This window comes from Papaver somniferum, chromosome 2 (assembly GCF_003573695.1).
Source record: "Papaver somniferum cultivar HN1 chromosome 2, ASM357369v1, whole genome shotgun sequence".
NCBI lineage: Eukaryota > Viridiplantae > Streptophyta > Magnoliopsida > Ranunculales > Papaveraceae > Papaver > Papaver somniferum.
The window spans coordinates 31271543-31282797 of NC_039359.1; positions in this window are offsets into that span (position 1 = coordinate 31271543).

An 11255-nucleotide genomic window follows, 5' to 3' on the forward strand; every position below is an offset into this window, starting at 1 on the left:
GTCTTGAAGAAACCCTAGCAACTCAGTAGCTAATGAAGGAATTGGATATAAAGGTTGAGTATATAGAAAAAAGAACTGACCAATTAAAACAGGTGTATTACTTTTAATGATAGGAAGTATAAAACTGCAACTTTCAATAAGAGGGGCCAATATGCCACAATCATTTTGCAATTAGATGATATGAGCGAGAATGTGATGGACCGTTAATGCTGCAACTCATTGCAGCTGCCTAGTGTTTGTAGGTGAAAACCGTTTCTGCTGATTTTGGTAATTTTGGGTGTGTGGATGAGAAACGAATATAAACCCTAAACAATGCACTGCAGGGGAGTACTTTTGATTTGAGAGATCAATCTGTACAATCCTGGCCTAAACCAAGAAATGGCCGTTCCAGGCTTGCTTCGGCCACAAAGTGAAGGAGAAGGTTTGGTCTTAGGGAGGGAAGCGAAGATAGTGTTGAGACCAGAATAGTTGATTCTGAAGGTGTGGTTGTTTATGACTTATATCTGAAAGTAGAGCTGGCTAGCAGAATGGAAAGCTACCAGGTTATTTCTAGATACTGTGTTGTTGCCGACCAAAAACTTGTCCTTTGATGGAAATAGGTCAAGCCTATTTATACAAGTCATATTGAAACGTACCCTGGTATTGTAGGAAGTGGAAACGATTGAGTGGTGGAAAAATAGAGTAACGTGTAACCGTCAGACATTATGCTTCCATGATGAAGGAAGTGAATTCGTGTAACTGTCAGACATTATGCTTCCATGATGAAGGAAGTGAATTCGTTTACACCGTTACTTTTCACCACCACTAATTGTCCCGCTTCATGATACTTTCTTGTAACGGGCGCATTGCACGCCGCACGCTGTAAACCTCCAGACCAATACCTTGATGAGCATCCCCCAGTTTGTGACATGTCTGATGTCTCAAGTGTTTTCGTGGAAAACATGTAGCACTTTGCTACGTGTGGCAAGTAAAAGTCAAGGGACTTACCGCAGGAAAATAACATGTAATGCTATTAGGCTCGTTTTGGTTGGTCGCATAAAACTTTCCAAAGGTTTGTCAGTTCGGTGGCGAACTTCGATGGTTGAGATCGCATCTCATGAAGGAGGGTAGTCGTTGATTATGGCTACCTTGTGTTGGCACCTGATAATGGCGCAGCGGCGTTTTGCTGTACGCCAGTGGAAATGTGGGATGGATGGCATTGCTCGTGCATGCCAGTGGCACGGTGGTGCAAGTGGCGCCTGACGTAGCCATGGCCACTAGATTTAGGCAGCTGGTCGCCTGAAACTTGCCACAAGTCTATCAGTTCGGTGGCAAACTTGGATGGTCGATATTTCATCTCATGAGGAAGTATGGCCATTGATTATGGACGCATATTGTTTGCATAACGAAGTGGCGCCATTGGCATAGTGGCGCCTGGCTGGGCCATGGCATAGCGGCATGCCAGTGGCGTAGCCGTGGCAACTGTTTTTGCATATTGGCGTTAGACCCGAATATGGCTATGGAAACATTGCCCCTGTTTCTAAGTTAATCTTGAGGCCTTATGAGAGTCACTGGACTCAGTTGGCATGGAAACGTTTAGCTAAATTAGGGTTTGGCGCAACGCAACTCTATTTAGTACGTGTGGCATGACTGCGGCATAGCGTCGTGGCCAAAGTTAGGTCTTGGAAGCATGGCCAAGGCTAGGATTTGGCATCGTGGCCAAAGTTAGGGCTTGGTGGCATGACCAAGGCTAGGATTTGGCGCCGTGGCCAAGGCTGAAATTGGCGCTGTGGCCAAAGTTAGGGCTTGGCGGCGTGGCCAAGGCTAGGATTTGGCGTCGTGGACAAAGTTAGGGATTGGCGGCGTGTCCAAGGCTAGGATTTGGCGCTGTGGACAAATTTAGGGATTGGCAGCGTGGCCGAGGCTAGGATTTGGCGCCGCGGCCAAAGTTAGGGCTTGGCGGCGTGGCCAAGGCTAAGATTTGGCGTCGTGGCCAAAGTTAGGGCTTGGCGGTGTGGCCAAGGCTAGGATTTGGCGTTGTGGCCAAAGTTAGGGCTTAGCGGCGTGGCCAAGGCTAAATTGGTTCGTGGCATGTTGTGTACTATGACCAAAATTAGGGTTTCGGCTGATGCTACTGAAGCAAAAGTCTTGTTTTGATCAAGAAATCCTAATTGGAGTCCGTTATGGCATTGGCCATGAACAGAAAGTGGATCAGCACGTAGTTGCGTCATTCGTGGCCAATTGGCATGTTACTGCGGAAGGGTGATATGTTGGCATGCCAATGTTGTTGTGGTAGAGCGCGTTTGGGTTGACAGTTAGTATGGTGGCGCGGCAGGGTGCGTTTGGCCTTTAATGTATAGTGGCGAGTTTAGAGCGACTTGATTGGTCAAGAAAAGGGGTCGGCCAAACATAAGGCGCGGCTACACCTCTAGTGCTCGTGGCGCATTTTTAAAGTGACCTGATTGGTCGGTAGGAAGGAGAGGGGACGGCCAAGCATGGGAGTGGCCACACTTATGGTGTGAGTGTGGCGGCTTCAGAGCAACCTGATTGGTCGATGGGAAGTGGGGCCGGCAAGTAAGGGTCCAGCCACAACTTATGTGCACGTGGATAGTTTGAGGCGACCTGATTGGTCGAGGAAAATAAGGACGGTTTAGGATGGGGAGTGGCCAATGGAAAGTGGCGTCAGTTGGCCTAAGGCATGGCCACGCCTCCCTTTGCTGCCGCGACTCCCTGTTTTCTGATTCTGGGAAATATTTTGCACCTACTAATCCATGGAGGATTGATTACCTAGTTTTCCTAGGCTTACTTTCGACAAGCAAGGTCTGGTATACTGCGCAAGGAGCAAAAGTAATTGATTGAATTCTATGTGTTGACACAGAGTTCTTTAAGTTCATTGCCAGAGAGCAGCATGCTTTCTGATTGAATACCTTATGCAAAGACCTCATCCTTAGTATTTGGAAATTCATGCTACTCTGCTGCGAATGAACACAAATTTTCATGCCATATCAACATTAAGGGTTCAACCGAGGAACATATCATAGAAAGCATTCAAAGAAACTTATATTAAATGAATATAGGCAAGGCGCCGAAATTTACAGAATATTTGGGATGGTTGCTACATGCACCAGTGTGGATAAATTTCATGTAAATATATTGAATGGCTCAATAAGTATGCCAGTGGAGAGGTTAACAATCATGTCTCCGTTTCCTTACAGAGTGACGTCACATCAGATGCAAGGTTTTACAATTTTAACCCTAAGCTAAAAACCACCATCAACACCTAGGTACCATTACCTACACTAAATGGATCAAGCACTAACCGTATTTCATCCCCGAATAGACAACAATTTAAGCCAACTCGTGTTGCAAGGTTGTGCCCAAGCAATAATGGCCTGGTCCATATAGGCCGTTATATCAAAATGCACAAAAATTGTACATAACTTAGTCTGGGCCATGGAATAATGATTTCTTCGCATCATATGCCTTATTTTCAAGTCTACGCAGCTATAAATGATACCAAACATCATTTGTGCTCTTTCGGCTATGCTATGAAGCTTACTTGGGCATAGTTCGCATACACACCTTTAACAAGTGACAACGCAGGGGGTACCAAGATACACCACCAACTTTTTCTTAGGCAATGTTTATGGAAAAACTCAACACAAATCCGAGAGTAAAAACTCAATCAAGGAAAGTGCCTAGAGTTATATCTCTCTATCTCTCTTGTTGTTCGAACGTTTACAGAATTGAATCTGTGAACCTAACTACAAAGACAGTTCTTGAACGGTATCAAAGACCAATGTCCAAGGATCGATCAAGTTTTTTCCAACTAACAAGGTTGGACCTAGCTACTGTGATTAATCAACGCACAACCTGTGATATTTCAGTTATAAAGATAAACAATATAATGCGGAAAAAGAAATAACAGAAACACCAGAATTTTTGTTAACGATGAAAACGCAAATGCAAAAAAAAAACAAACCCGGGACCTAGTCCAGATTGAACACCACACTGTATTAAACGGTTACATACACTAGCCTATTACCAATTAACTTCGGTCTGGAATGTAGTTGAGCCCTAAAAGGAAATCTTCCGATTAAGGAACAATCACGTTCCTTACGCCTCTTGAATCTCGCAAGACTCTGCGCAATTGATTCCCTTAGATGATGTCACCCACAACTAAGAGTTGCTTCAACCCTAGTTAAAGACTTTAAACCAAATCTGCCTCCCACAGATTAAGCCTATAATTGATTTCTTGATTTACGATCTAAATGGATGCTCAGATCAAATGATAGATCCAGGTGATGGAAATCGATATCAACTTAGACAAAAGCATGGCTATCCTCAAAATCCGGACTTATGCAACCCGAAGTACAGCCCAGATTATTATTCACCTCGCAAGCATTAAACTTGCGGAATCAACAAAGTATGAGACGAAGAGACTCTGTTGATTACTATCTATCTTGATCGTTGGAGGAATCTCTACAAACAATCAAGATCAAGATACTGAAGTTATCAAGATAAAAGATAACTGGACCTGGCTTCATGAATCCCTGTGAAGTCTTTATAGTCGCTAAACCCTAAAAGGTTTTCTAGAGAGGACGACTCTAGATACAACTAGGACAAACCAAAATGTAGTGTCGGGCTTCAAAGATCCAAGTTTCCAAGAGTTCCCCTTATATAGACTTCAAATCCTAGGTTGCTTTAGGTTTAAGCTAAGATAGCTTTGGAACCAAGCAAACAACATCCACCGTTAGATGAAAGCTTTGAATCTTAATCACATATACAAGATATACACTATGGTTAGGTAAACAGTACCGAACCGTGTATAAAGACTATGCTCAACATGGTTAGCCGAAACTAGCCGATTTGAACTTAAAAGATTAACACTCGTTTTCATCTTCACTAAGACATTAATATTGAGTCACACTCATGTGACCAATTGAGTCTAGTGTTAATTAGAGAAAAGATCAAATGCAAATAACTTCATAGAAATAATTTAATCGCAATTGAATCATGATCTACATAGTTTATAAATGTACAAGGTACAATTACTTGAACCGTTCGTGAATTGCCTGAATCACAGTACCGGACCGGTTTGCAAAATCATATGCAATTACCGAGTTCCGGAGTCAACGGAACTTTTCAGTTCATAAACCGGTTTGCACACTTATGCAATTACCAAGTTCTGGAGTCTTACAGAATTTTTCAGTTCACGTACCGGTTTGCAAACTTTGACCCAATTCAAAGTTCCCACATAAATTTGTAGTTCATGTACCGGTTTGCAAACTCTTAGACCTTTGCCAGTTCCGGAGTTGACATAACAATTAGGTTGCGTACCGATTTGGGTACTAAAATGATTCTAGAACATAGAACTGTTTTGGTTCGCATACCGGCAGGTTCCCTTACCACAGTTCCACAATTGTTTGTATACGAATATACAAACCTATCTGGATCACAAAACAAACATATTTTCCCCTGATGCACATACGAATATGCATATCACGCAAATCTGAAAGTCTATATGTAGCTAACTCCGCTACGTGTACGAATACATGTAGCACGGCTTTAGACATATAACAATTTTCTCAGTTTGTAAGACTGATAACACTGTCTTGTATTCCGAATATAGTGGTTCTATATTTCTCTAAATCAATTCGAAACATTTCTGAGTAACAACAATGACACTTATCACTGTTCCAAGCTATTTTCGAATGATAAGCTTGAATCATGATTTGGTTCCGAACAATAAATTGTCCTCCACCAAATTTGATCAAGTATGAAAAAAATTTCATTAGGCCTAGTCATTATATTTCGAGAAATTCATAAACTAAAATAATTAGTTCTCAACTCGAAATTCTTTTCTATGCAAACTAATTTAATTAGTTATGCGACAATCGTCTCAAGATAGAAAAGTAAATATAACTTGAGAAATAGGTGGTTCAGTCTTCACTTACCTTTTGCTGGTGAAGTTCTCCAAAAGCTTCGGTTGATCTTCGCCTTCAAATTGTAGAGCGCAAATGATGTCTGGATCATTTCTCAACTCCACTATCCTAGACCGAAACTTAACTAATTGTAGACTAGAGATCAAGATATAGTTTTGACAACTAAATTTGACAACAAGCTTGATATAGCAGCACTTATGAGTTCGATCGATCAATACTCTAACAACAAGTACCCCTCCCTATATATGTCTTTAGGAAATTTCTACAACTTCAACCGGGGGACCAGTTTGACATTCACCAAGTCACATTTTTGAGGTGTTTGCTTCACTATTCATGGCAGTTGCCAAAACCAAGTGCTGTGAAGCGCCATGTTGGTTGTGTGTCTGTTCTGGCCTATAGGCCAACTTCAATATTGCGTTATGATAGCTGTGTTTTACCTCGGATAACCTGCTCTGAAATATTGCATAACTATTGTGCGATATTGTCCATATGCCAATTGGTTCCATGATGATTGCATATTATCTCGGACAGCCTGCTCCGGCCTGATACACACTTGTGCTGTGATATTTGTCATAGGCCAATGACCTACGTAATATGCTATGGTAGCGCTACTTTGCTCAAAGCCATTGTCATAGTTCAAAACTTTTATTCGGGTATAATCAAACCCATTAACTCAATCCCCCAATTATTTATACCTGAAATTTTAATGCTCAAGTGCCTTTAACATTCTTAGGGCAGTTCCTATGGAATCACCAGTACAAGAGAATTAAAATTTCTATGGAAGCGGAATGGGTATCTCCAGAACTTGCTCCTCTTTATTAAATTTTTTGGAGTTTCCACTTAGGGATTTTAATGAAATCTCTCCAGCATGTGAAAAATTGGAAGAAGATTTGGCAGTGATCAAGAAAGAGGCCCGTATCACTTATTACTCCATTAATTTCTATGGAAAAGTATTTGATTATAGATTTAAATTACATCCAACATTAGACGCAAACTCGAAATCCCATTTTCTTGACTCATATCGATGTAACCGAATATGGTGTTGCACATATTTATTAGTTTAGTAAATTCTCTCATTTACAGGCAAATCGCAAGGTATGTCATTTGTTTTATGATATGCAAACGACTAGATTTACTTGATGTGTCCACACCATGTTAAAATATTTCTTATGCTACAGGTAGTGCATCTTGGGTATCTATGAATTGCTTGTTCTAGTTGAAATGGTAATTTAACGATTTATGATTTTCATAAGCTATATATTCATATACAATATGTGGTTCCACTTGCAAATGTTAATGTCTTTTTTCCTCAATTTAAAAATTGAGATATTTTAGTAATGAAGGTAGATTAAAATGATGAATAATTATGGGGACATTTTGAGTACCTATCAACTGTTTGTTAAATTTCCTTAGTGACCGTTAGTCTGCCAGGCTTGTTAGACGGCAGATTTTGACCCCCTTAGGATTCAAATTTACTTTGTATTTGTAGTGACGAGTTGGGGTGCTCCGAATAACAGATATATGGCTATATTACTGCTCTTGTGTCTCAAGTTGTACCATGTCCCTCTATATGGGTGTATGTTAGCCATGAATTAGATAAATAAGCAGAAATGTGGACTAGGCACTAACATATATGTTTAATTACTAAATAATTAGTTCTCACCCCATATGCCCACATGCATTCTTTGATTTCACAAGTTTTGATCTTGCTAAGTATGAATATCAATCCTAAATCACTTTAATCTCATTAGTGTGGCCTGTTTATTTCTTGGTGGAGTTCTTTAATTGCAGTAGCTAAGTGGAACAGTAGAGGGGAAACAAGAATACATTCCAATTTGGTGTATATCCTTAGTCTTCGTTTTACTTAAATTAGTAGATAGGGAAAAAGTGTTGCTACTGTTTCATAAGAATGAGTAGAAATTGATTGGTTAAGCTAAATGTCAGTCAGTGTTCTACATTTGAATGACGCTCGTTGTATCGTTTCGAACGTGGTTAGACGATTGTGGGGTTAATATTATTTTAACCTTTTAAAATCAAGGTATCGGCTCTCTTTAAGTTTTGACATTCTTATTACAATATTTTCAGTAGAAGTACTGTATACTGTAATTACAATGTGAACTTAGACTGTGTACTATGTGCTAGATTGTGCATTGATGTCGATTAATCTTGCTCATTTACTGTGTACTTCAATGTGGTGTTGGAGCGTACCCTTTTTCTTTTGTTCAGGGATTACAGAAAATTCATTAACCTCAGGTCAGATGAAGCTCTAGTGTTTCATGGCTAGATAGGGAATCTAGCTAGATATTTGTCGATTAAAATTAGTAGCTAGATATCGTCACCTAGCTTGCATTATTTTTATAATTAATCTGAGAAGGAAAGATCTCTTTCATAATTGCGCAACAGTTGCTAAAATATTTAACTCATCCTTGAATTACTGGACCTAGCTAAACTAGTTCAGGGAAGATGGTTAAGTTGTATTTTATGCATGCTTAGTTACTGTGCATACTTGAGAATTCTCAAGCTTTAAATGCTTTAATGTTTAAGAAGATATTTGTAATCATTGGCTGTGAGTGCAGTGTTTGATTGAAAGCACTGAAGTGCTACTTGATTTTATATGTGACACAGTTGTATGAGATGTTTATTTAGGTTTGTGAATTCTCTCAAGAATATGAGCTTGGATATTTTGTCATACGTATCCACATTAACGCACTTATCCTTGTGATTTTCTTTGGATTGATGGAGAACGAGTTTAATCCTCTTTTATATTGCGCATTATAGATGTTGGCTTGTTACAGATCTAGTGTTGCCATCTTGGAGGTGTATCCGTCTGGACTTCTAATGCAATAACGATCTATTCTCTGCAAGAGATGATTACTACCAACTATGGTACTTCATGTCATCTAAAAAGAGATAGTTGCTACTATTGTGGTAGGTCATACTATCTAAATACAAAATATGACGAACTACGGTCGTGCTTGATCCCTTCGAGCAACGGAGAGGGTGCGTAAGCAGCCGCAATGCGGTTCAACACAATTCTACAAGGTTGTTCATATCATCTGAAAGTCTTGGTTACTGCTTTGCAGTTCATACCATCCATTCAGAGATGATTGCAACCTTGGCAAGTATATATCATGGGCAACTGACCAAGGTGGCTGATAATCAGAACTACCTTAATTTTGGCAACTGGCAGTCTGTTATTTTCAGGCAATTGGCCCGTGTTAATTTTGACAATTGGCCGTCTGTTATTTTTGGACAATTGGCACGTGTTAATTTTGGCAACTGACAGTCTGTTATTTTTGGGCAATTGGCCCGTGTTAATTATGGAAACTGGGCGTCTGTTATTTTTGGGAAATTGGCACGTCTGTGAATTTTGGCAACTGGCCGTTTGTTATTTTTGGGAAATTGGCTCGTGTTAATTTTGGCAACTGGCCGTTTGTCAATTTTGGAAAATTGACCCGTGTTAATTTTGGTAACTGGACAAATCTTGTTTTAGGCAATCGACCGTCTTTTATTTATTTTATTTTTGAAATTGGAACCCTTGTCGAATTTTATGAGTATTATGGTATGGGACATATGCTCATAGAATTCTAAGTTTGAGACTAATGAGATTTCTACGGTGTGCAGGATTATTAGTTAACGTAAATTTTGCTTGAGTGGCGTATCCGAGAGTCAGAGCTTTCCAAGCGGGTCCTAACCCGACCCGCAAGAAGCAAAAATTCTCTGGTCCGTCACAGCCATCCTCCCAATTGACCTAATGCATCATGGTGATGCGCCATTGGCTCTTGGAAAATAGAAATCACATATTGCACCATCAGCGGTGCAATATTAGTCCTAAGCCAATATGCCCAACATAATGCGTCATTTTGACACGGTATTGTCCTTTGGCCAATATTCCTTCGCAATGCGCCATACTTGGTGCAATATTGGCACTAGACCAGTGTACCTCTTACGCAACGGAAACTTGAGATAAAGCTTCATCTCAAGCCATGGCGCATCTTTGTTCATGTGCCATGCTAAAAGCATGGAATGTTATAGTAATGGTGGCTCAGGTTTAGCATATGAGTTGTTGGGTGAGTAAAAATGGGTTTAGTTTTAGAGTAAGAGGCTAAAAACATGGGATGTTATAGTAATGGTGGCTCAGGTTTAGCATATGAGTTGTTGGGTAGTAAAAATGGGTTTAGTTTTAGAGTAAGAGGGTTTGAGAATAAACGTAAGTGGAGGTAGAGATAGCATGTTTATAAAAGTAGAATGTGAATTGGCTGGTGGAAGGTATGAATGGTCTATAAAAAGGCTTAGATAAATTAAACTGAAAAATCAACTTAGCCCGATGCATTCTGGCTAAGTAGAAATTATCCACATATGAGAAAGGTTCTGGATATTCCCTTCAACTCACTAATAAAACTCAAAGTAAAGTACTCTTAAGACATATTCTTGTCTTAAATTTCATAAGAGCTTTGAGGGTCTCCCCTCATAATAATCCTCAAAGAAAATAATGAACCTCTCCAATTGAGATGCGAGCACGTTGAGTTACCGCTTCAATGTGATTAATAAGAAAATTATTAAGTATGTTGTTTTAGTAATGCAAGCGGGTCAAAACCTGCGGGGTATTAAAACCATGATGGACCTTGAACAAGGGTATCGGGTGGAGTGACGCCGTCTCAACAGAAAAAACTTCCAATATGAAAGTTGTTTTGAAATCTTAAGAGTGTTGCCCAAATATAATCTAATGTTTATGTTTTAGTTTCTTAATTATCAATTTTTTACTAGAAGTTTAATTTCTAAATTGTCAACTTTATTGGAAGTCTTAATAGTTTTCTTACTTTATTAGTTAAAATTAAAATGTTAGTCTAGTTAAAATATAAAGTTATTTTTTAAAAGGTAGTATGTTTATAGTCTAATTTGGGTCTGGGTCTTGATGCATTAGGGTCGTTGACTGATTTTGACTGTCTTATTTACTACATGAAAACCTTTAAAATAGTTAAAATGGCATCGTATCCTAACTTAGTTAAATACCTAACCAAGCTCCACAACAACATTTCATCGAACATGTTGACTACCTTCTCGTTCCTTCCTCTTGCGCCAAACCCATGAAGATTACTCACTAACTCACTAATATTTTTTTCAATCATAGTTATAGACTAGATCAGGTTGCAAACTTCGTTATTCTCTGCAACTGCAATAAATAAAGTGATTTACTTGTTGGATTTGAATAAACCTTTGGTTTGATTTGTATCCATTGAACTCAAGAGACGAATTTCCTTCCTCTTCCGATATAAGTTTATCATTGGGGTGATTGTTTTTTTCTATAACAATCAAATGGTAAGTTAGGTT